This window comes from Dendrobates tinctorius, unplaced genomic scaffold (assembly GCF_039654945.1).
Source record: "Dendrobates tinctorius isolate UK_male_01 unplaced genomic scaffold, ASM3965494v1 ptg000097l, whole genome shotgun sequence".
NCBI lineage: Eukaryota > Metazoa > Chordata > Amphibia > Anura > Dendrobatidae > Dendrobates > Dendrobates tinctorius.
In genome coordinates, this window is record NW_027361765.1 from 18456655 (window position 1) to 18483975 (window position 27321).

At 42.9% G+C, this 27321-nt stretch overlaps 1 protein-coding gene across 2 annotated transcripts in view; it reads left to right on the top strand.

The window, feature by feature from the left end:
* THSD4 (thrombospondin type 1 domain containing 4) overlaps nucleotides 1-27321 on the top strand; it is a 1135048-nt gene that overhangs the window by 177882 nt on the left and 929845 nt on the right. The window lies entirely within an intron of this gene.

Here is a 27321-nt window from a genome sequence, read left to right on the forward strand (position 1 = left end):
GCGGCTATTCAAACCGCACGGCACTTGAGTTTCTAGCAAAAAAATCCACTTACTTTCACTTGCCAGGATTTTTTCATGTAAATTGCCCCCCCTGGTGGGCTTGGACACGTTCTTTATTCCTTTGAAGGAGAAAGATTTTAGATCTCCATTATGTTTATTAGCAAAATGCCGTGAAACTGCAGAGTAACCTGCCAGCGGTAAGTTAACCGCATCGGACAAGTGTTTACGGATACGTTTTTTCAGAGGGTTCATGGTACAACCTACATATTGAAGTTGACAAATATTGCATTGAATTAGATAATTTATAAAACTGTGTATTGGAAACTCTTTTTATTTTTAAAGGAGACAAATTTTTTATCTTTTGTGGCATATTGGCAACATTTGCACACATTAGCTCCACATTTGTGGAAACCAACGGTACTGAGCCAGCTTTTCTTTTGATCTCGTTCTAAGTCCACAAATAAACTAGGAGGCAAAAGGTTTTTTAGTGTAGTCGCTCTTTTTGGCACAAATCGGACTGTGTAATTGTCCAAGATCTTTCTGAGAATTATATCTTGTTGTAAAATAGGTAAATATTTCCGTATGACATTAGTGATCTGATTGAATTGTGGACTATACCCTATGGTGAATGTAATGATATTATTTTTGGTTTTATTTTCCTTACATTTATGTTGAATTAAAGAATCCCAATAGATTGGGCTCTTCCAATCACCACTTGGGGTAACCATGATTTTGTAATCTGTTACAAACTTTTTTACTCTCACTTATATATGTAGCGTCATCAGAACTATTGCGTTTAATCCTGATGAGCTCACCAACAGGTAAGTTTCTGATGACATGTGGGGGATGGCAAGATGTACAGTGGGGAAAAAAAGTATTTAGTCAGTCAGAAATAGTGCAAGTTCCACCACTTAAAAAGATGAGAGGCGTCTGTAATTTACATCATAGGTAGACCTCAACTATGGGAGACAAACTGAGAAAAAAAAATCCAGAAAATCACATTGTCTGTTTTTTTTTCATTTTATTTGCATATTATGGTGGAAAATAAGTATTTGGTCAGAAACAAAATTTCATCTCAATACTTTGTGATATATCCTTTGTTGGCAATGACAGAGGTCAAACGTTTTCTGTAAGTCTTCACAAGGTTGCCACACACTGTTGTTGGTATGTTGGCCCATTCCTCCATGCAGATCTCCTCTAGAGCAGTGATGTTTTTGGCTTTTCGCTTGGCAACACGGACTTTCAACTCCCTCCAAAGGTTTTCTATAGGGTTGAGATCTGGAGACTGGCTAGGCCACTCCAGGACCTTGAAATGCTTCTTACGAAGCCACTCCTTCGTTGCCCTGGCGGTGTGCTTTGGATCATTGTCATGTTGAAAGACCCAGCCACGTTTCATCTTCAATGCCCTTGCTGATGGAAGGAGGTTTGCACTCAAAATCTCACGATACATGGCCCCATTCATTCTTTCATGTACCCGGATCAGTCGTCCTGGCCCCTTTGCAGAGAAACAGCCCCAAAGCATGATGTTTCCACCACCATGCTTTACAGTAGGTATGGTGTTTGATGGATGCAACTCAGTATTCTTTTTCCTCCAAACACGACAAGTTGTGTTTCTACCAAACAGTTCCAGTTTGGTTTCATCAGACCATAGGACATTCTCCCAAAACTCCTCTGGATCATCCAAATGCTCTCTAGCAAACTTCAGACGGGCCCGGACATGTACAGGCTTAAGCAGTGGGACACGTCTGGCACTGCAGGATCTGAGTCCATGGTGGCGTAGTGTGTTACTTATGGTAGGCCTTGTTACATTGGTCCCAGCTCTCTGCAGTTCATTCACTAGGTCCCCCCGCATGGTTCTGGGATTTTTGCTCACCGTTCTTGTGATCATTCTGACCCCACGGGGTAGGATTTTGCGTGGAGCACCAGATCGAGGGAGATTATCAGTGGTCTTGTATGTCTTCCATTTTCTAATTATTGCTCCCACAGTTGATTTCTTCACTCCAAGCTGGTTGGCTATTGCAGATTCCGTCTTCCCAGCCTGGTGCAGGGCTACAATTTTGTTTCTGGTGTCCTTTGACAGCTCTTTGGTCTTCACCATAGTGGAGTTTGGAGTCAGACTGTTTGAGGGTGTGCACAGGTGTCTTTTTATACTGATAAGTTTAAACAGGTGCCATTACTACAGGTAATGAGTTGAGGAAAGAGGAGACTCTTAAAGAAGAAGTTACAGGTCTGTGAGAGCCAGAAATCTTGATTGCTTGTTTCTGACCAAATACTTATTTTCCACCATAATATGCAAATAAAATGAAAAAAAAACAGACAATGTGATTTTCTGGATTTTTTTTTCTCAGTTTGTCTCCCATAGTTGAGGTCTACCTATGATGTAAATTACAGACGCCTCTCATCTTTTTAAGTGGTGGAACTTGCACTATTGCTGACTGACTAAATACTTTTTTGCCCCACTGTAGCTGCCAGTATACTGTTTGAAGCAGTTGGTTTTCGGTAAGGAAGTACCAATACCCTATTTTCCTCAATATTAGCAACAAATGTTACATCTAAAAAAAATCAATGTGACTTCTCAGAAAAAACAGTAACTGGGAGATTATAATCATTGTTGTTTAAATATTCAAGGAAAACTGGGCAGCATCCTCCATATCTTTCAAAACGAAGACCAGATCATCTATATATCTTCCCATCCACACCAGATTTGCTCCGAATGGGTTTGAAGATATGTAGATAAAGTTCTCTTCCCTTGTTTCCATTACAATATTAGCGAGTGAAGGGGAAAATTTTGCCCCCATACTCACACCGCTGATCTGCAAAAAATACCTATTGTCAAACATGCAATAATTATGGCTCAAGAGAAATTTTGTTGCTTCAAGTAAAAAATTACATAGGACCTCCGAATAGTTGCTATATTTCCTGAGATAGAAAGATAAACATTTAAGAGCTATATTATGGGGAATAGATGGATACCAACCAATTACATCACATGAAAACCATGTGAAATTAGCCTCCCATTTGAAAGCTTGCATCATAGTAACCACTGCTTTCGTGTCTTGTATGTAGGTGGGAGTCAATGAAACTAGTGGTTGAAGATGTGCATCCACCCACTCAAGTAGCCTTTCACCCAGTGCACTAATCCCTGCCATTATGGGTCTCATAGGACGTGTAAATATATTCTTATGAATCTTTGGCAGGGAATGATACACTGGGATGACAGGATGGTCCAGATGGTCCAGTATTTTTTTTATTTTTTCATCCAAAGCTCCAATTGTTACACCTTCCTGGAGTAAATCTAGAAGTTCACCATTAACTCCTTTCTGACATATGATGTACTATCCCATCCATGTGCCCTGGGACTTAATTCCCAAGGACGGGATAGTGCGTCATAGCGATCAGCGGTGCTCACCGGGGGAGCGCCGCTAATCGCGGCCGGGTGTCAGCTGATTATCACAGCTGACACCTGGCACTATGTGTCAGGGGCGGTCACGGACCGCCCCCAGCACATTAACCCCTGGTACACTGCAATCAAACACGATCGCAGTGTACCGGGGGTTTAGGGAAGCATCAGCAGGGAGGGGGCTCCCTCCGTGCTTCTCTGAGACCCCCTAAGGCCTCTTTCACACTTCAGTTTTTTACAATCAGTCACAATCCACCAGGTTTTGAAAAAAACGGATCCTCAATTTTCTTTTGAGGATCCGTTTTTTTTTCCCCATTGACTTCCATTATTGGCGGATTGTAACGGATTGCCGTCCGTTGCATCCGTTTTTTTTGCGGATCCGCCAAAAGTTGCTGTCCGTCACCATCCTCAAAGATTTCAAAACGGAGCTAGCAATGTTTTTTTCTTAGGCGGATCCTCCAGACACTCATTTAACCCGAAATTCTTTCTGGGTGCCGGAGGAAAAAAAAAAAAATCTCTCTCTCTCCTTTTCCAGGCTGTGATTCCTTTAAAATTCTTCATTTGTCGGATCCGTCAAAAAAACGGACGGGTGGCATCCGTTGTCATCAGTACTAAAACGGATCCGCCATCCGTCCTTCTGGCGGATTTTGACTGATGCAAAAAACTGAAGTGTGAAAGAGGCCTAAGCAGCGTGATGTGCAGCGCTGCTGTGGGGGCCTCCTTCCCTGCAGGTCCCCGGATCCAATATGGTGGCAGGGACCTTCGGGGGCCTGCAGGGAGCTGGCTTCCTTACTGCCTGCAAAGCGCCAGCATGAGGAAGCCTGCTGCACTGCCTGTGACAGATTGCTGATCTGTCACATTACAGATCACTGTGACAGATCAGCAATCTCACACATGACAGTGATGTCCCCCCTGGGACAGTGTAATAAAGTTAAAAAAAAAAAAAAGTGTAAAAATAATTTATAAAAAATCGCTAAATAAATAAAAAAAAAAATATTCCCTAATTCATTTTTTGGAAATAAAAAAAAACAAATAAAAGTACACATATTTAGTATTGCCGCGTCCATAACGACCTGCCCTATAAAACTGTCCCCTTAACCCCTTTAGTGAACCCCTTAAAAAAATAAAAATAAAAAACAAAGCAAAAAGTAATGCTTTATTATCATACCGCCGAACAAAAAGTGCAATAATGCGCGATCAAAAAGGCGGATATAAATAACCATGGTACTGCTGAAAACGTCATCTTGTCCCGCAACAAATGAGGCGCCATACAGCATCATCAGCAAAAAAATTAAAAAGTTATAGCTAGCAGAATAAAGCGATGCAAAAATAATTTTTTTATATAAAATTGTTTTCATTGCATAAAAGCGCCAAAACATAAAAAATGACATAAATGAGGTATCGCTGTAATCGTACTGACCCGAAGAATAAAACCTCTTTATCAATTTTACCGCACGTGGAACGGTGTAAACGCACCCCCCAAAAGAAATTAATGAAATGCTGGTTTTTGTTCCTTCTGCGTCCCAAACATCGGAGTAGAAAGCGATCCAAAAATGTCATGTGCCTGAAAATGGTACCAATAAATACATCAACTCATCCCGCAAAAAATAAGACCTCACATGACTCGGTGGGTCAAAATATGGAAAAATTATAGCTCTCAAAATGTGGTGATGCAAAAACTATTTTTACAATAAAAAGCGTCTTTTAGCGTATGACAGCTGCCAAACATAAAAAGCTGCCATAAATAGTAAATCAACCCCCCCGTTATCACCCCTTAGTTAGGGAAAAATAATAAAATAAAAAAAATATATTTATTTCCATTTTCCCATTAGGGCTAGGGTTAGGGCTGAGATCAGGGTTAGGGGTGTGTTGGGGTTAGGGTTGGAGTTAGAATTGGGGTGTTTCCACTGTTTTGGCACATCAGGTGCTCTCCAAACGCAGTATGGCGTCCGATCTCAATTCCAGACAAAAAAGTCAAATGGCGCTGCTTCCCTTCTGAGCTCTGCCATGCGCCCAAATAGTCATTTACACCCACATATGGGGTATCAATGTACTCAGGACAAATTGCACAATAACTTTTAGGGTCCTGTTACCATTGGGAAAATAAAAATTGGGGGTGAGAAGATCATTTTTGTGGAAAAAATATGATTTTTTAATTGTATGGCTGTCCATTATAAGCTTCTGTGAAGCCCTTGTGGGTTCAAAGTTCTCACCACATATCTATATAAGTTCCTTGGGGGTCTAGTTTCCAAAATGGGGTCACTTGTGGGGGGTTTCCACTTTTTAGGCACATCAGGGGCTCTCCAAACGTGACATGGCGTCCGATCTGAATTCCAGACAATTTTGCATTGAAACAGTCAAACGGCGCTCCTTCCCTTCTGAACTCTGCCATGTGCCGAAACAGTGGTTCCCCCCCCCACATATCAGGTATCAGCGTACTCAGGACAAATTAAGCAATAACTTTTGCAGTCCAATTTCTCCTATTACCCTTGGTAAAATAAAAAAAATTGGACCAGAAGTAATTTTTTTGTGAAAAAAAGTTAAATGTTCATTTTTTTTTAAACATTCAAAAAATTTCTGTGAAGCACCTGAAGGGTTAATAAACTTCTTGAATGTGGTTTTGAAGACCATTTTTCTGGTGACTACCTCTTGAAGCTCATCAAGAGAATGCCAAGAGTGTGCAAATCAGTAATCAAAGCAAAAGGTGGCTACTTTGAAGAACCTAGAATATAAGACATATTTTCAGTTGTTTCACACGTTTTTGTTAATTCTATAATTCCACATGTGTTAATTCATAGTTTTGATGCCTTCAGGGTGAATCTACGATTTTCATAGTCATGAAAATAAAGAAAACTCTTTGAATGAGAAGGTGTGTCCAAACTTTTGGTCTGTACTATATATATATATATATATATATATATATGTATGTGTGTGTGTTTATAGTGTATTGGATATAGTATTTATTTAAGTTATACATAACGGGGAAAAGTAGGTTGTGTGAATATATTCATAAATCAGTACACTTGTCCATTTAATTAACTTCTAGTCCACATATCTATCATCTAGGATATATTGAACATGTTAGTGAATATTTAATATTACCCAAGACAGATGCAGGGATGAAAGAGAAATAATTAGACATGTTTTTGTATCATCACCAGTCTATCAGAGGCAAAAGGGTAATTGCTAATTGAGTGACTGAAATGTTTTATTTCCCAGCACTGTGCAAACAGGATGTGAACCCATGTTAACAAATGCATTGAATGTCCTTGAATAGAGGCCTCCTGGTCTCCACACACCCTGAATCTTATTTCACCGCCTGGCGTAACTGTCCCCAGACACAGCTGTTGCTTTGTGTTCATTAAAAGCATCATTTGCTGGTGTCACTCTCACTTTCTTTCACTCCGCTCTTTGCTATGTTGAAAACTGTCGCTGTTAAGTTTCAGAAGTATTCCCCTTGTTGTAACTTTACACTCTGCATAGTGTCATGAAATATGCAATGCATTCCACATGGAGACTTTTACGGTGACCTCACATGATTCTTTTCTTGGCTACCCTAGCAAAATAATCATTATTTACTAGACAAGTGACCCCCTTCTGTGTTACATTGACCCTTTCCCTGTTTGAAAGAATTGGAAAAATGATTATGGAAAAGCTGTGTAAAATCAAAAACATTCTACGGTTAAAAAAAAAATGAAATGTGCTTAAGTAATACCTATTATTGATATATTTCAATTATAAAAGGTGTCCTGATCTTCAGCTATCCTATCCAGTATACTATAGGTCCAGCAGGCCAGTTTTGGCTTGTGCTCGACTCACAGGACAGCAGCATTTCCTCTGTTGGCATTCGTGATTGCTCATTCGCGACTGATCCAAGACAAAGAGCTGGCTCTCTGCTGGGAACTATGGGAACTGGCACCCCAGTGAGAGCCGCGATAGGTGGTGATTCAGCCATGAGTGTATGAGATTTCAGCTGTGTTATCATCATTTTAAATGTGTGTTCTCCTGGAGTGTATACATATTTAATAGGGATCTGTTTAGGATAAAAAAGAGACGTCTATTTTTGGTAAGTGGAGCCAAGTGGGACAGATCACCTAAAAGAGCCAAACTGCCTATCACTTGTTGGTATGTCATCAGTGCTGTGTGTCAAAGGAGGCTGGCTAATAGCAAAGCCAGCTCCCTTTTCTGTCACAGCTACTGCATATAGCTACATAAACCGTTGATAACTTTGATACATAATAGTGCCAACTACTCTATGCACTGGTGGATACACACAGTAGAGGGCCCCTTTGCAAGAATAATATATGTGCCCTTGCAATCCAGTAGCTCCTACTAATGCATAATGTTGCATGTTTAGGAGGTGGAAAGAGACCCTCTTACCTCTTGGGCCGCTGTTTAGCTGCACAGGTTGCACCAATGATATGTCCGCCCCTGACTATGTATGCAGTATGCGAATATATAAGTAGTAAATTTATTCCATCTTACACTCAACACCATGTTTAACTGATACATTAATATTTTCAGTTCATATTGATGTATTTGCTTTAGGCCCAACTTTTGTGAAACAAAGTTACTGTATGTAAAGCCTAATGTAGCTTTTCAATAGAATGCCTAGCAGGTTTTTGCAAGTATCAAATAAGTTATGATAATTTCATACTAACCTTAAATACTCTACTTAGCGGCTATATAGAATAACTAGGTTTTCTACAGATTTTCTACCTTCATTTAGGAAATAAAAATCTGATATCCACTAACTGTTGATAATTTTCAGTAAGCTTAACCAAAATAGATCATTGGAATTAATGTTGCCAAATTTAGTGTAAATACTTTTTAAAGGAATCACTCGAAAAATACTTACCGTATTTTCCGGCGTATAAGACGACCCCCAAATTTTCTAGTGAAAATAGAAAATCTTCTTAAAAGTCGGGGGGGGGGGTCTTCTTATACGCCGTGTGTCATTTTATACGCCGGGTGCAGAGCAATCTACATATAGTGGGAGAGTAGTCCCGATGACCAAGGGAGGGGGCGTCTCACAGGGAAGATGTAACTGGAGTTATCATCCCCCTTTTACCTCATTGGTGGCAGCGGTGCTATCTGTGGCTCTGTGCTGGGGGTCGGCAGTGGCTTCTCTTGTGTAGCATGTGAACTCTGTGCTGGGGGTCGGCGGCGGCTCCTCTGTGCAGCTGGGGGACGGCGGCGGCTCTGTGTCCTGCGTCGGGGCTCCGCCGGCATATGCCCAAAGCCCGGAGGCCCCCGGCAGCTCCATTGCTGCGATGCGGTGGCCTCCGGGAAAATGGCCGCTGGAGCCCGCGCGAGCTCAGATTCAGATCTTGTCTGGAGATGAGATCTGAATCTGAGCTCGCGCGGGCTCCAGCGGCCATTTTCCCGGAGGCCACCGCATCGCAGCAATGGAGCTGCCGGGGGCCTCCGGGCTTTGGGCATATGCCGGCGGAGCCCCGACGCAGGACATAGAGCCACCACCATCCCCCAGCTGCACAAAGAGGAGCCGCCGCCGACCCCCAGCACAGAGCCCCCATGCTACACAAGAGGAGCCGCCGCTGCTGACCCTCAGCACAGAGCCACAGATAGCACCGCTGCCACCAATGAGGTAAAAGGGGGATGATAACACTAGTTACATCTTCCCTGTGAGACGCCCCCTCCCTTCGTCATCGGGACCACTCCCCCACTATATGCAGAGATTGGTCTGCACCCGGAGCATAAGACGACACCCGGCGTATAAGACGACTCACGACTTTTAAGAAGATTTTCAGGGGTTAAAAAGTCATCTTATACGCCGGAAAATATGGTATGTCATTTTTGGGCATAAAAGTATTTATATCGATTTTTCTTGGCTAACATGGTACCACAATATTATTTTTTATTGTACAACATGCCAAATTTATTGAAAAACGAATAGCTCTTAAAATATTTGGTGAATTTTGTACCCGGTACCAGAATTCAAACCTGGACCCTGTTCAAATGAATGGGGGGGTGGCCGGCAACAGTTTTCCACGCTGTCATCGGTGTCACAGCATGAGAAACACTGTCTCTGATCGGCAGTAACCTTTCACCTTACCGCCGGTCAGAGTCCTGCTTTTCCCACGCTGTCACATAGATGACAGCATTTGAGCCAGCACTGTGATTGGATGTGAAAAGGTTACCGCCAGTCACAGGTGTTGGGTGATGAGAATACTACTCTCATCATCGTATGCCTGGTCTCACTGATAGAAGTGAGAACATGCAAGGCTGATGAGAGTATTCACCAGCCGGCACTTGTCCATAGTAATAAATATGTCAGTGAGATAATTAGTGCAGTACTTGTGTAGCTTACTGTACGTGTATTTATTGAATAAATAAAAGAAAAAATGGCATAGGGTCTCCTCTTTTCTTGATAATCAGTAAAGTTGACAACTGTGGGCTGCAACCCTCAGCTGTGAGCATTATCTTTCCTCGTTATTAAAAGAAAGAGGGGTCCCCTTGCCATTTTTGATAACTAGCCAAGCTAAAGCAGACAGCTGGGGGCTTGTATTCTCAGACTGGGAAGGGGCCATGGATATTTTCCCTCTCCAGCCTAAAAATAGCAGCTGCCCCAGAAGAGGCGCATTGATATAGATATGCCAATTGTGGTGCTTTTCCCAGGTCATCCCACTTGCCCTGGTGCGGTGGCAAGTGGGGTAATAGTTTTGGGTTTGATGTCAGCTGTTTTATGTTCATTGGCATCAAGCCCCCATTACTAACCCTGTAATCAAAAGTAATAAAGATGCAGACACAATAAAAGCGCCTGTTAAATGCCGCTGTCATCGTTTGACATCGGCATTTAACTAGTTAATAGGCGCGAGCGGATCGCGATCCCGTAATAGGCATGAGTGGAATTGCGATCCGCCCACTCTTATTAACTAGTTAAATGCCACTGTCAAATGCTGTCAGCGTGTTAGGGACGGCAGAATGCACTAATAAATAAATAATAATAAGTGCGTTCGGTCCACCGTACAGTAGGTGTTACACCGCTGCTAGATAATGGCAGATGCACAATATGGCAGTATATCGCACACGGGTTGAATGTCACCCGGTGTGTACAGAGTGTTCTCTGTTATCTCCACAGAGACGCTTGGAACATAAACGTAGGTACTGAACCTGTTGGACTCTCAGGTCTCAGATAACTGCACGCATGGTATATGGTCACAGGAGCTGAACCCAAAGCAGAGGGTCAGGGTCCGTCTAGATCTACCATGTGTGCGGCATCGCTATCGTGGACGCCCACGGATGCTGCTGATTGCAGCGCGGCGACTGACTCAGCCACTATACGACAGTGCCCAGAGGAGGCGCACTGTCGGACGCTAGTTAGGTGAAGATATGCACTGTTGCCTGTATCATGCCACTGACTGGCACTGACTCTAATACTAAGTCCCTATCCACACACGTAATATCAGAGGAAGGGGAGTCTTAATGAGTCATTCGCAGGCACATGCATCCGTCATCATTCACACAGGTAGCAAGTAGAGTCTATACTAGCGCATGGCCGAGTGCCCATGCAGGCCTTTTATAGCCGTGCGCTGCCGGGACCTTCCAGATCTCTGAGATGGACCAATCAGATCTGGAGAAGGATCTGAGCACGTGACTCTCGACCTCCAATGGGAGATCATCTCATGAGCATGCCCAGTGGAGCAGCAGAGGGACTTAGCCTCAGGAATGGCTTGCTGCAGAGCAGCATGTGAGGCTCTGGATTCCTGTTGTGTCGCTGCAGGAATCCGACGCCTAACACAGCGACATTTAACAAGCGCTTCCGTCCATGCCTAAAACAGCTGACATGTCCCGGCTTTGATGCGGGCTCATCGCCGGAGCCCTCATGAAAGTGGGGGATACTGCCAACTGACGTACTATTCCGTCAGCTGGCAGAAAGGGGTTAAAGAGATAATAGTTTTTATTTCCATTGCACCAACATATCCCATAGCATTTTAAAATTCAGAGGGAACATGTACAAATAATACCAGACATTACAGAGTAAGGCCACGTTTAAACGTTGAGTATTTATTGAGTTTTTTACCTCATTATTTATAAGCAAAACCAGCACTGGGTGAAAAATGCAGAAATGGTGACTTGTTTCCAGGGCCGGACTGACGATCTGGCAATTCTGGCAAATGTCAGAAGGGCCTGTCTGGTCGTGGGCTGCCTTGTCTGCTATGTTGTTAGCAGAATCTGTGTTCTCAAGACACCCATACTGTAAAGAGTTGTGATGGAGCACAAAGTCGCTGACTCCGTCACTTACACCAACAGGCATGGGTATTATTAGAAATATTGGTCTTGTAGTAAATCTTCCTTTCCTCCATCCAGGGTAATATTAGTAATATATCCCATCTGGTGCTTGGGGACGGGGACAGCATGGGCTGTGTGATTTCATATGCCAGGGCTGAATTTCAGCTCCACTGCGTACCTGCTTGTTTCTATGATACTTTTCCTCTGACTGTTCCACTCCTGGTTTTAGCTTACAAATTCTGAGGTTAAAAACTCACCAAATACTCAACGTATGCATGTGACCTAATACGTAATTCAAAATATGCCAAGAGGAGAGATGGTCTGGCTACAAGCTTACAATCTCTTATTTTTAAATGAAGAAACTGATCCAGCATCATGTTACTACTGAGTGGCAAAGTATTTTAACCTTTATTTTCAGTATCTGGTGTGACCCCCTTATGCCATAATAACTGCATTTAAATGTTTCCAATAATTGTTGATTACTCCTTAACATTGGCTTGGAGGAATTTTAGACCATTCATCACTACAAAGTAGGTTTATCTGTTATGTTGGTGTATTTTCTCCCATGTGCAGCTCACTTCAAGTCCTTTCACATTTCTATAGGATGCAGGTTAGGGCTTTGACTTGGTCATTCAAAACTTTAGCTTTATTCTTTAACCATTTTTTTGTATAGCGACTTGTGTGCTTTGGGTTGTTGGCTTGCTGCATTACCGGTGTTTTTTTCAAATTCAACCCATGCACTTATGTCCTGGCATCTTCATATAGAATTTGCTGGTATAAGAATTCAGAATTCATTGTTCTATTAATCATGGCAAGCCGTTCTGGCCCAGATACAGCAAAACTGGCCCAATCCATGATAGTACCATCACATTTCAAATATAGTATGATATTTTTATGCTTTAATGCAGTGTTTCTTTCTCCAAATAACACTTCTCATTTAGCATAGAAAGCTCTATTTTGATCTCATCCATTCACAAAACATTGTTTCCATATCAATAGCCTTCTGGCTTGTCAAGGTAATCCTTAGCAAACTCTCAGCTGTTTTCGTTTTGGAGAGCAGTGACTTTCTCCTTGCAATCTTGCCATGCACACTATTCTTGTTCAGTGTCCACGGTGTACTCATGAACATTAACATGAGCGAGTGTAAGAGAGGCCTTTAGTTACTTACAAGTTACCTTGGGTTCCTTTGTTACTTCTCAGACTATTATGCACCTTGCTCTTGTAACACTTTTTTGGTTGACCTTTCTTAGAAACGATAATAATGGTCTTGAATTTCCTCCATTTATACATAACCTGAAATCCTCTTAAATCTTTTTTGCTTTGCCATATAACAGTTCCACAAATGTGTTGCAATTATCTTACTTTCAGAAATTCTTGTTCTTTAAATACAATAGGTTGCGCACTTAAATTTGATTGTCATTCCATTGATTGAAAGCATCAATCTTAAATGTTTGCATACTTCTGTCACTCATTAGACATAACATATTCGATCTTGTTCTTCATATAAAAAATGACAGAGTCTAATATCTGTGCCTCTAATTGTTTTATTTGGTTCTCGTTATCTAGTTTTTGGACTTATGTGAAAATATGAAGTAATTTTAGATCAATTTTATGCAGAAATGCAGAAAATTTAGAAGGATTCACAAACATTCAAGTGCCCCAGTGTTGTGAGTTCATTTTCCCCTTCACCATTGAGGTCTGATGAACTCCCTCTTCTGGTGAAGGAAGGTAGTGAGGCTGATTACCAAGCACCTGAGCAGGATGATGATGACTGGGTGACTGGAATTGCTGACTGGATATAAGGCAGCTGACGCCCTTCTGCCTTGCTGGTGATCTCTCTGAGGGATTCTAGGAGACCAGTCTGATTCCTGCTCCTCAAAAGCTAAGTTTTCTGCTCTGCTTTTTTCATTTGTGTTTTGGTTTTGTTTTGCCTTGTTTTTCTGGATTTCTGCCATTCCCTGCTGGGGTGTGCTGAATTCCTTTTTGCTCTGTCTTCAGAAAATACCTGAGTACTGATATAGTCTTTTTGAAGCCTAGCGTCTTCAGGGCTTTTTTCCCTATCAGTCTGTTGGCTCTCGTTTTGATAGGGTTTTGGCGGATTGCAGACAGCAGCTTTTCTATCCTGTCCTATTTAGTTAGCTTGGGCCCCATCATTTGCTCAGCCTATCTTTCTATCTGTGTGAGTGTTTTTTCATCTTGCTTCATCGTCATTCTATGTTGAGGGCTGCCTATTGCTTTGGGGTATGCACTGGGGCAGTTTAGATTTCCCTTTCTGTCTTTAGGCTATTTAGTTCTCCGGCTGTGATCGAGGGGTCTAGGGCACCGTAGGAACCCCCCACGGCTACTGCTAGTTGTTGTTGATAGGTTCAGGGGTCTGCAATCCCATAGCCGCCAACTTCTCTGGTTTTCTGGACTTAGCTAGTATTTCTGTTTTTGCCTCCTACGGTAACTCATTCATAACCACCCAGTAAATCTTGAATTTTTTTGCAGTCAGTTTATATAGGCGGGGGCATAGAGATAGCACATGAAGCAAGACAAAACCGGTTTTTGGTAAGTTTCAAATGAGACTGTGTTGTTGCTATTTTTATATTCTTACTACATATATTTTGCTTTGTTTCATATGTGCAGGGTTTAGTTATATGCTCTAATATTTACCATCTTTCTCAGTATACTGTACATGGTATACACACACATTTCATTTGCTGCAAGACAATGTTTGCTTGTGGGTTGCATACTTATTTCGTCTTTGGAATTACTTTTAAAATAATTTTTCAGGCTGGCAAATCTGTGATTCTATGATGTATGTGATAAGTTTTGTCATGAGAATTGGGGGTGGATGGGAGTAGATAAGGCATTTTTCTATATATAAATATTTTTACATATAATTGTTTGAAGCTGTTTATAAATGTTTTTTCATGGAATTTCTACTAACGTGATTGGCGTCTTCAGCAATCATCATCAGATATATTGTGTGATATTGTATGTGCATATGAGTAAATCATTTCTATAGTGTACTGTCTAAGTAATTCTTAAATATTAGAATGATACATAGCTACATTAGGAACTCCGAGAAGTCTATCACATTCTTATTATGGCCCCACAGTAAGTTCTGTTAGAAAAAGTTAAAATTACCATGGTATCTATAATGTGGTAGAGAACCAGCAAACTTGAAAACCACTTTGTCCATGCATAAAACATGTGAATTTATAGTCACATTTTCATATACTAACCAACATATATGGTTGTCATCTTTGCCATATTTTCTGGTTCTTGAACTAATTTCTGGGATGGGGGGTTATCCCGTAAAGACACACGTTCTCCAGCAATTTATATGCTTTTTCTCAGCCATGAGTCCAGCCCCTGGGATCAGTTGTCATTGGTAGCGAAGACTCCAACTGGCCAAAGGATGCCCTGTAGGGTTTGCTATATAGATCTTTTCTTCCACATTTCTTTCTACTATGAAATGTCTCATTGAATTTCTTAGGATTCTTATCACTATTTTATACTTTCAGGCTACAGAATTGGCTTTGTGTCTTCATTCACATAGATTTTGTTATAAAACTAGTTAATAAAGAATTGAGGGATTCTGTCGTTACCACAAGCCAGTTATGATCGAAAGTACAGAAAGGTTGGGATTGTCAAGTGTCTTTCTACCATTGTTATTTCTGGTGCAAGCTTGTGAACACATTAGCTTGATTATTTTTCTTTATGTTATGAAAGATAGATGTCTTAGTTCTTGTAGTTCTTTTTATATTTTATCCTAAACCCTTTGGATTTTAAGGAAAATAAAAATTAATGACAAATTTGGTAAAGTTTTGATTTTAGCATTGCGGCTCACATAAGAAAATAACCTTTGTATTGCAGCCCTGTTGACCTGTGTTAATTTGTTTCTATACAAGTCCAAATTACTAAGCCGTGGCCCACAATATATACTCTAATTAGGAATCGTAGAAGAAAATGGAAGGAATTAATGTGTCTGGAAGGAACGTTAGACCCATTATTGGGTTGATTTTCATGTCAATGACTCAATGGACAACTGGGAACTCCTGTTTGACATAGCATTCAGCCCAAACAGAAGAGCTTTGTTTCCAGGGCTGCCAATTTGAAATACAAATTTACCAAGATTGCAAAGCGCTAATGTAAAGTTCCTTGAGATTGCTGCTCCATGTGGCTATGGTGATATAAAATTACATTAGAAATCGGATGATGTCAGACACTAAATAACACTCACATTGTGCATTTTTTTGTTTAAAACAACAAATGACACTGTCAGCCCCGCGGTGCTTGTTTTGTAGGACAATTTTCAACAACTATTTGGTAAATCTTTACAGTAGGATTTAATTTCTTCATGCTTCATGTACAGTTGCTAAGTTTCTACTTTCACTGTTTTTTAGTACTTTTAATTCTTGGATAATGAACAAAAAAGAACATTTTACAAACTGCTTCATGCCTACTAAAAGCCTCATGCAATAAAGGGATAGTACATGCAGAAAATATAATTCTAGGATAATCGGAGACACCAAGACACCAAGGCATTCAGTGACTATATTGGCAAAAAATGGAGAAAAAAGGATTTAGTTCAGCTCACCCCTCATTGCAAGGTCCGAGCAAGGACACGTCTCCACTTGGACATCTTGGAATACTTCATAGAAAAAGGAAAGTCCAGCTCAAGGAGTAAAATCCAGAATTTTCTTTATTTATTTCATTAAAATACAAGCATGGCTGCTATAGTCATCATTGTGGTTTTTACCCTGGCATGGGATAGCCGCACAGAAAGTGCCCAGGAGGTTCTGTACACGTTTCGAGCGGTATACGCTCTTAGACTCAGAATTTCTTCACGCTTCATGAACAGTTGCTAAGTTTCTACTTTCACTGTTTTTTAGTACTTTTAATGCTTGGATAATGAACAAAAAATAACATTTTACAAACTGCTTCATGCCTACTAAAAGCCTCATGCAATAAAGGGATTGTACATGCAGCAAATATAATTCTAGGATAATCGGAGACACCAAGGCATTCAGTGACTGTATTGGCACAAAATGCCAATGGTTTTGGGCAGATATATATAGGTTTTTGTGCCAGCATAAATATCACTTTTGTTGTACATAAATCTTTATAATTATAAAACTGTGTAGAAATACAAGGAAGTTTCTCACATTCGTGACATGTAAAGATAGTTTATGTGCACCAGCAAATACATACTTTCCAAAATCAAAATATCAAAGTGGTGCACACGCTGTAATGAACTTTAAATGGGTTGTCCACTACGTTAAGAGTTAACCTTAAGGGTATGTACACACAATCAGTAGTTGCTGCGCGTACTTGCACAGGGTCCAACCCGCAATGTCCAGATGTTGCAGCATAGTGTATGGGATTACAAGAAATCTCATGTCAACTATGCGTCCAGAGACACCCGCAACTCACCCACAGAAATGGATATGTGGCGCATCTCTCCAGACCGTAGCATGTCTATTTATCTTGCGTTTGGCACAAGTTCCATGAACACATGCAAATTCACCTGCGTTCAATAGCCGGCAGCACGTTGGATGCAGCGGACATGTGCTGCATCCAAAGTGCTATCAGCTACTGAACATTTGCACATACCCTAATGGGCCCAGGGGGGTTAGAGAATAAAGTACTATACTCAACTAACAGATAGGCATCACAACTCCACACTTGGTACTGTGTTCCTCACCTATCTCCTGGAATTAAAAAGCTGGATTCAGACAGAATGTCAAGGCTGTAGCCAAATAGGGGCACTTTTTGGGTGCAGCAGTTACGTGATGCCACCTGCCAGATGTTTGTTAGGAAGCCAGCTGGTGACCATACAGAGGACTAGCATTGGTCTGGTAGGTGAGTGTAGGCTTTTTTTCAATTTTTAACACAACTCTAACCCAATTAAATTTTCTTTTCAAGTACAGGATAAACCCTTTAAAACACCTTGTGTCTTTGTTATTTATTTTTATTGTTATTATTATAATAGTATTGTGGGACATTAAAACTTGTAGATAGAAAGTGTGCTAGAGGTTACTTGGTGACACTTAAAAAAAAAAAAAAAAAAAAAAAGAAAGCATGATTGTAACTTGCCATATTACTTGCCAAAGACTCTTAGGATATGTACACACATTGAATATTTGTAGTACAGTGTAGACAGAAAAAATACATAAAATACATGCGTTTTTGCAGCTTTTCGACATGCATTTTTATGTGTTTATGCTTGTGTTTTTTGCTACTTAAATGGGTTAAAAATGCTGCAAAAATGAATGACCTACTGCAAACCTGCAAGGAAACAACAAGCAGCATGTGCATGAGGTAGCAGAAATCTCATTTACTTTGCTGGTACGGTAAAAATGCATGGAAAAAAACATGGCAAAAATACAACGTGGGAACAAGACCTTACCTGATTAGTTACAATAATTTATTACTTTATTACTCATGATAGCCTAATCCTTAAAGGACGTCAATGTTCACATAGCATTTAACACTCTGTTCAGTGGCTTGGTCTGGGGCTATATCTGAATCCCCCGCAAAATGGGATTCGACGCATGAGCTGACGCACATCTTAGGGCTGAAATTATTGCTCGTTCTTTGCAAACTTGTTTTAGTTAATTGAATTTGGATGTAGAGCGTCTGATAACAGCAATATTCAAGTCTTGCCACAGATTCTCAATGGGATTTAGGTCTGGAGTTTGGGCCACTCTCACGTGTATGCTTGGATCTAAACCATTCTGTTGTAGCTCTGGGAGTTTGTTTAAGGTCATTGTCCTTCTGGAAGGTAAACCTATGCCCCAGTCTCAAGTCTTTTACAGCCTCTAAAAGGTTTTCCTTCAGGACTCCTTTGTATGTAGCTCCATCCATCTTCCCATCAACACTTACCAACTTCCCTGTCAGTGCTGAAGAACAGCATCGCGTGATGCTACCACCACCAGGTTTAACTGTGTGGATAGTGTTTTCAGAGTTACTTGCAGTGTTAGGTGTCTGCCACACAGCGTTTTGCAATTAGCACAAAAAGGTCTAATTTGGTCTCATCTGACCAGAGCACCTTCTTCCTACATGGCTTTTTGCAAACTGTAAATTAATTTATGGGTATCAGACAACATGGAGCTGAATACAAATTAACTTTACAATTTTCATATTTATATTTTAAAATAATTAGAAAACTATGTGTCATTTCCCTTAAACTACACAAATACTTGCTACTTTGTTTTGGTATTATAGCATAAAATTCAAACAAATTGTTTTTAACTTTGTGGATGTAACCTGAAAAAAATGTGAAAGTATATGGGGTTTGATACTTTTTCAAGACACTATGTATTTGTGTGTGTGTGTAAATCCTAGATATCTCTGAATTAATTATTCCAGTTGCAAATTTTTATTCATTGCAAAGTGGAATGTGTTCAGAACAATAAAACATAACAATTATCAATGTAAATCAAAATGAATATCGCATGGAGGTCTGGATTTGGAATGATACTCAAAATCAAAGTAGAAAATCAAATTACAGGCTGATCCAACTTCAGTGGAAATGCCTTATGACAAGGAAAAGATGCTCAGTATTGTGTGTGGCCTCCACGTGGCTGTATGACCTCCCTACTGTACAACGCCTGGGCATGCTCCTGATGAGGCGGTGGATGGTCTCCTGAGGGATTTCCTCCCAGACCAGGACTAAAGCATCCGCCAACTCCTGAACAGTCTGTAATCCAACGTTGGTGGATGGAGCGAGACATGATGTCCCAGATGTGCTCAATCAGATTCAGGTCTAGGGAACGGGCAGGCCAGTCCATAGCTTCAATGCCTTCATCTTGCAGGAACTGCTGACACACTCCAGCCACATGAGGTCTGGCATTATCCTGCATTAGGAGGAACCCAGGGCCAACCGCACCAGCATATGGTCTAACAAGGGGTCTAAAGATCTCATCTTGGTACCTAATGGCAGTCAGGCTACCTCTGGCGAGCACATAGAGGGATGTGCGGCCCTCCAAAGAAATGCCACCCCACCCCATTACTGACCCACTGCCAAACCGGTCATGCTGAAGGATTTTGCAGGCAGCAGATCGCTCTCCACAGCGTCTCCAGACTCTGTCACGTTTGTGGAGACACATGCACATTTGTGGCCTGCTGGAGGTCATTTTGCAGGGCTCTGGCAGTGCTCCCCCTGTTCCTCCTTGCACAAAGGTGGAGGTAGCAGTCCTGCTGCTGGGTTGTTGCCCTCCTATGGCCCCCCTCCACATCTCCTGGTGTTCTGGCCTGTCTCCTGGTAGCGCCTCCAGCCTCTGAACACTATGCTGGCAGACACAGCTAACCTTGCCACAGCTCGCATTTTTGTGCCATCCTGGATGAGTTGCACTACCTGAGCCACTTGTATGGGTTGTAGAGTCCGCCTCATGCTACCACGAGTGTGAAAGCACAACCAACATTCAAAAGTGACCAAAACATCAGCCAGAAAGCATTGGTACTGAGATGAGGTCTGTGGTCCCCACCTGCAGAACCACTCCTTTATTGAGTGTGTCTTGCACAACAGCATGTAAAATTGATTGTCAATCATTGTTGCTTCTTAAGTGGACAGTTTGATTTCACAGAAGTTTGATTTATTTGGAGCTATATTCTGTTGTTTAAGTGTTCCCTTTAGCTTTGTGAGCAGGTATTAACCCTATACTATCAGTATACCTCAAATGTTACAGTTGTTGAAAATTCAGTGGTATACACTGTAGATATATACAGCTCTGGCAAAATTTTCAGTTTGATTTTTCTCTTTATAGGTATATTTTTGAGTAAAATGTAAATTGCACTTTTATTCTATAAACTACTGACAACATGTCGTCTAACTTCCAAGCACTAAATTTTGTATTTATTTTCAGAAAATGAGAAATGGTCAAAATAACAAAAAAATGCAGTGTTTGCAGACCTCAAATAATGCTAAGAAAACACGTTCATAATCATTTAGCAACAACAATACTAATGTTTTAACTCAGGAAGAGTTCAGAAATCAATATTTTGTGGAATAACCATGATTTTTAATCTCAGCTTTCATGCGTCTTGGCATGCTTTCCACCAGTCTTTCACACAGCTTTTGGGTGACCTTATGCCACTTCTGGTACAAAAATGTAAGCAGTTCTTCTTTGTTTAATGGCTTGCGATTATCCATTGTCCTCTTGATTGTGTTCCAGTGGTTTTCAATAGGGTTCAGGTCTGGAGATTGGGCTGGCCATGACAGGGATTTGGTGTGGTGGTCCTTCATCCACACATTGATTGACCTAGCTGTGTGGCATGGCACATTGTCCTGCTGGAAAAACCAGTCCTCAGAGTTGGGGAACATTGCTTGAGCAGAAGGAATGAACTGTTTTTCCAGGATAACCTTCTATGCGGCTTGATTCATACATCCTTCCCAAAGATTAACCTGCCCAATCCAGCCTTGCTGAAGCATCCCCAGATCATCACCAATCCTTCACCAAATTTCACAGTGGGTGCAAGACACTGTGGCTTGTACGCCTCTTAAGGTCTCCGTCTAATTATTCGATGACCAGGTGTTGGGCAAAGCTGAAAATTAGACTCATCAGAGAAGATTACTTTACTCCAGTCCTCTATGGTTCAATCCTTATTGTATTTGGCAGTCTTCAGCCTGGCTCTCCTTTGCTTCTCATTGATGAAAGGCTTTTTTCTAGCTTTACATGACTTGAGCCCTGCCTCTAGTAACCTGTTACAATCTATTCTTGCCATGCACTTCACCCCAGCTGGCACTTGCCATTCCTTTTGTAGGTCACTTGATCCATTCTGCAGTTGCTGAGTGACATTCAAATAAGATGACGGGCATCCCGGTCAGTGGAGAGTCGTTTTTGCCCTCTTCTGTTCTGTAGCTTTTATGTCCCCAATGTCTGCTGCTTGAAATGTAAAGTGCTGCGGAATATGTCGGCGCTATAAAAATAAAATTTATTATTATTATTATTATTGACCTTGTTGTAATTGCCTGCCGTCTTAGATATTTTAAAGATGAAGGCAACATGACGCTCACTGTATCCCTCTGCTAGTAAAGCTAGAATTGAGCCCTTCTTTTCCTCACTCAAGACTTTTCTTTTCAACTCCTTTGTCATTGTTAAACTTTATTTTTTTCATTCCTATTACTTTTGGGATATTACGAGCACTTGTTTTGCCATCCAGGTTGTCCTATTTGAAAAGGATTGTGAACACCACAGCAGGGGTTTTTACACCTTACTTCATTAATAGTGTTGAGCGATACCATCCGATATCATGAAATATCGGATCGGATTGGATCGGACCGATACCCAAAAAGTATCGGATAGCGCCAATTCCGATACCGGAAATCAATGCAAGTCAATGGGACAGAAATAAACCCTTTCTTTCCTTGTAGGTTAATTCTACATGAAGAAAAACAACTATTAATAATGTAGAATGTATTGGGGGAGGTGGAGGAGACATTAAAGGCATAGAGGTTTAGCCCAATCAAATGGAATAGCAGGAATAAATTTTTTTTTTAAAGCGTTCGGAGTTACAAATATATTGACTATGTTAACCTTTTTTATATTTTGTCAGATATGTATGTTTCACTACTTCCATGCTCTTCACCTTCTTTTTAACTTCTCCCACACTTTCTCCTTCATGATCCTCAGCAGCAGCATCTTTTTCATCAACTTCTTCTTCACCTTATTCATCTTCTTCTTCACCTTCTTCCTATTATTCTTTTTTTCACATTCTTCATATTCTTATTGAACTATTATTCTTCTTCGTATTCTACTTCTTCATCTTCTTCCTATTCTTCTTCATCATATTCTTATTTGTGACAGGCAGTCCTGTAGTTATCTATAAAAGTTTGAATATTACACCTTCCGTTCTGCCTGTCACAAGATTTACAACAGGATTTGTCCGCGTTCAGTTTGGCCTGCAGCAGCAGGCATTTTCCAAGGGCACCACAAGGAGGAATGCACTCACCCCCATACACTGCTTAGTCTTCTTCTGCTTATAATTTAGATAATATCTTTTGCTCTGATTTTTAGTCTTATGCTTAATGTTCTGCTGTTTGTTCTTCTGCTTTTTGTTCTTCTGCTTCTTGGTCTTCTATCTCTTGCTGTTCTGTATCTTGGTGGTTGTCTTCATGTTCTTTGTCCTCTTGGTCATCTTCTTCAGGGTAATCTTTTTAGTCTTCTTCGGGGTGGTCTTCCAGGTCGTCGTCTTCAGGGTCATAGTTTTCGTGGTCATCGTCAGGGAGATCCAGAGTGATAACCAAAAATCATTTCCAAAAGCTTGAACTTGCAAATATAGCAGAAGGTACAAGAAGGCTGAGGAACTGCCGAGAACCAGCTGACGGTGCTGGAACCCGGATGGGTAACAGAAGGAACAAGAGCCAATGGCACTGCCGAGGACCAGCTGATGGTACTGGAACCCGGTTACTAAGCAGGAGGTACTTGTGGTAGAAAGCACTACGAAGGACCAGCAGACGTTGCTGGAAATCGGATACCAAGAAGGAGGCACCTAAGCCAAAGGCACTGCCGAGAACCAGCTAACGGTACTGGAACCCGGATGGATAGCAGAAGGTACCCATGAAAAACAAAGTTGCAAGGCCGTGAGCCGGCCGTAGTTACCGAAACCCACAGTCCTACAGGGGGTGTTTGTCCTATTGGCACTACGGAACCAGCCTTTGTTGCCAGATCCCGCAGCCCACATAGGAAGCCCATAAACTGCAGGCACCATAGACTCGGCTAACCCGACCGCAACACGACAGGACAACGTATTGGTGGCATAGTGACATTGACACTACCCAGAAACAGCAGGCGTGCTGGAACCAGACTGGACAGGAAGGAGTACCTGTGCCAGAGACAATGCCGGGAAACAGCTGACGGTGCTGGAACCCGGAGGGGCAGCAGAAGGAACAAGAGGCAATGCCACTACCGAGGACCAGCTGACGGTGCTGCAACCCGGTTACTAAGCAGGAGGTACCTGTGCTAGAAAGTACTACCAAGGACCAGCAGACGTTGCTGGAACTCAGATACAGAGAAGGAGGCACCTCAGCCAAAGGGACTGCCGAGAACCAGCTGACGGTGCTGGAACCCAGATGGGTAGCAGAAGGTACCCATGAAAAAACAAAGTTGCAAGGCCGTGAGGCGGCCGCAGTTACCGAAACCCACAGTCCTACAGGGGGTGCTTGTCCTATTGGCACTACGGAACCAGCCTTTGTTGCCAGATCCCGCAGCCCACATAGGAAGCCCATAAACTGCAGGCACCATAGACTCGGCTAACCCAACCGCAACATGACAGGACAACGTATTGGTGGCAAAGTGAAGTTGACACTACCCAGAAACAGCAGGCGTGCTGCAACTAGGCTGGGCAGGAGGGAGTACCCGTGCCAAAGACAATGCCGAGAACCAGCTGACTGTGCTGGAACCCGGAGGGGCAGCAGAAGGAACAAGAGCCATTGCCACTTACGAGGACCAGCTGACGGTGCTGGAACCCGGTTACTAAGCAGGAGGTACCTGTGCTAGAAAGCCCTAACAAGGACCAGCAGACGTTGCTGGAACTTGGATACCGAGAAGGAGGCTCCTCAGCCAAAGGCACTGCCGAGAACCAGCTGATGGTGCTGGAACCCGGATGGGTAGCAGAAGGTACCCATGAAAAACAAAGTTGCAAGGCCGCGAGCCAGCCGCTGTTACCGAAACCCACAGTCCTACAGGGGGTGCTTGTCCTATTGGCACTACGGAACCAGCCTTTGTTGCCAGATCCCGCAGCCCACATAGGAAGCCCATAAACTGCAGGCACCATAGGCTCGGCTAACCCGACCGCAACACTAGTAGTGGCAATGTGGACAGAGCAGGAGACATTGCCGGACACACATCAGGGGATCAGCTGACGTTACTGAACCCCAGTAACACAGGAACAAGTGTTGATTGTGCAGATGGCACCTCTGAGCAGCAACTGGCAGTGTTGGAGGCCAGGGTAAATACTAGAGACAGAGTGGAGCCAGAGGCCAAATTGGAGCACGTTTGAATTCAGTAGTAGTGTGAATGAGGAGGCAGTAGTAGACATTGCCGGACACACAGCAGGGGAGCAGCCGGCGTTACTGAACCCCACTAACACTGGAGCATGTGTTTTTCTCTGTGCAGACGGCACTTCTGAGCAGCAACTGGCAGTGTTGGAGCCCATGGTCAATCATGGAGTAGGCTGAGGCCTACTTGGAGCAAGATTAAAATCTGATGTAGTTTGAATGTGGAGGGAGCAGGAGATATTGCCGGACACACATCAGGGGAGCAGCTGGCGTTACTGAACCCCACTAACACTGGAGCATGTGTTTTTCTCTGTGCAGATGGCACTTCTGAGCAGCAACTGGCAGTGTTGGAGCCCAGGGCCAATCATGGACTAGGCTGAGGCCTACTTGGAGCAAGTGTAAAATCTGATGTAGTTTGAATGTGGAGGCAGCAGGAGACTTTGCCGGACACACAGCAGGGGAGCAGCTGGCGTTACTGAACCCCACTAACACAGGAGCTAGTGTTTTTCTCTGTGCAGACGGCACTTCTGAACAACAACTTGCGGTGTTGGAGCCCAGGGATTACAGTTCAGGTGGTAGAAACATGAACACAACAGGAGACCTGGATACTGTTGCCAACCAATTATTTTTTCTGGAAGAGGACTGGCAAATTCCGGTGAGATCCAGGCCTTGTTCATTTTCAGAAAAATAAGCCGGTCAACGTTATCGGAGGATAGTCACGTGCGACGGTCTGTTAGTACACCACCTGCGGCACTAAAGACGCGTTCCGATAATACACTAGCAGCAGGGCAAGCCAGCACCTCCAATGCATACTTGCTAAGCTCTGGTCATGTATCCAGCTTAGAGACCCAAAACTTGAAGGGGGAAGAGCCGTCTGGGAATACACTGACAGGGCAAGACATGTAGTCTGTCACCATCTGACGGTAACGTTGCCTCCTGCTGACTGGAGCCGTCTGTGATGGTGTAGACTTTTGTGGCAGGCACACAAAGCTTTGCCACATTTGGGCCATACTGGTCTTGCCTTGTGCAGAGCTTCCTCCACTGCCTCGACGCACAGAGCTGCTTTGTAAAGCACTAGCAGCACTGCTCTCGGGTGGAATGGAGAACATGATGGAATGCACCAGTGTGTCTTGGTACTCCCGCATTTTACACTCCTGGCTCAACGGTGTTATGAGGCTTTGTAAGTTGTCCCGGTGGAGAGGATCTAGGAGGGCATACACCTAATAATCAGCCATGTTGAGAATGTGGGCGATATGGTGGTCGTTTCTCAGGCACTGCAACATGAAATCAACCATGTGCTGCAGACTCCCAAATGCCCAAGAAACGCTGTCCCCTGCTTGAGGCGTCATCTCTGCCTGCTCTGCATCACCCCACCCTCGCTCTACATACTGACTACTAGAGCATTGTGTTCCTCCCACCTCTGGAGAGCTGTCTTCCTCCTCCATTGACTCCTCCTCATCCTCCTCACAAAGTGTCCCCTGCCTAGGCCCTTGTGAAGAACCACGTTGCGCAGATTGTCCAGAAGCAGATGGCATTTGTGACTCCTCATCCTCCACCTCTTGCAAAACCTCCTCCCTTAGTGCTTGCAGTGTTTTTTGAAGCAGGCAGATAAGGGGGACAGTCATGCTGACTAGTGCATCATCTGCACTCGCCATCCACGTGGAATCATCGAAGGCTCGCAAAACGTGGCAGATGTCCTTCATAGAGGCCCAATCAGTGGTGCTGAAGTGTGACCGGCGCACAGTGCGACTTGTTTGTGCCTGATGCAGCTGGTACTCCATTACTGCTGCCTGCTGCTCACACAACCGCGCCAACATATGTAACGTTGAATTCCACCTGGTGGGTAGGTCACATATGATGCGATGTTCCGGAAGGCGGAATCGGCGCTGCAGAGCTGCAATGTGCAATCTTGCCATGCTGGAATGCCGCAAGTGAGCGCACTCTATGCGGACCTTGTGCAGCAGTGCATCAAGATCCAGATAGTCCCTCAGAAAGCTCTGCAGAACCAAGTTGAGCACATGTGCCAGACATGGGATGTGAGTGAGGTTGCCTAGGCCCAGAGCTGCCACCAGATTTCGGCCATTGTCACACACTACCAAGCCTGGCTGGAGATTCACTGGCACAAACCACACGTCGCTCGCCTGCTTGATGGCATTCCAGAGCTCCTGTGCTGTGTGGCTTCGATTCCCCAAAGAAATTAATTTCAGTATGGCCTGTTGACGTTTGGCCACGGCTGTGCTCATGTCGGTTGTAACAGGCTCCTGCAGCGCTGAATCAGAGGAACTAGAGTATGAGGAGGAGTCAATGTGTACAGACTGGATTCCTGCAATCCTTGGAGTTGGCAGAACACGTACAGCGCCACTCTCAAGATCTGTACCCGGCTCCACAACATTGACCCAATGGGCAGTGAGGGAAAGGTATCGTCCTACTGACGGCATTTAGTAGCGCATGTTTAATTTTCCCCTCCACATACTTTTGCAGGGCAGGGGCAGGCTTGCCTGCTGAAATAAAAACGGCTGGGCACGGTGTATTGTGGGACTGCCAATGTCATGAAGTTACGGAAGGTGTCAGTCTCCACCAGCCTGAATGAGAGCATTTCAAGGGCCAGTAGTTTTGCATTGCCAGCATTCAGAGCCTGGGCTCAGGGATGGTTTGCTGAGTATGGCCGCCTTTTCTC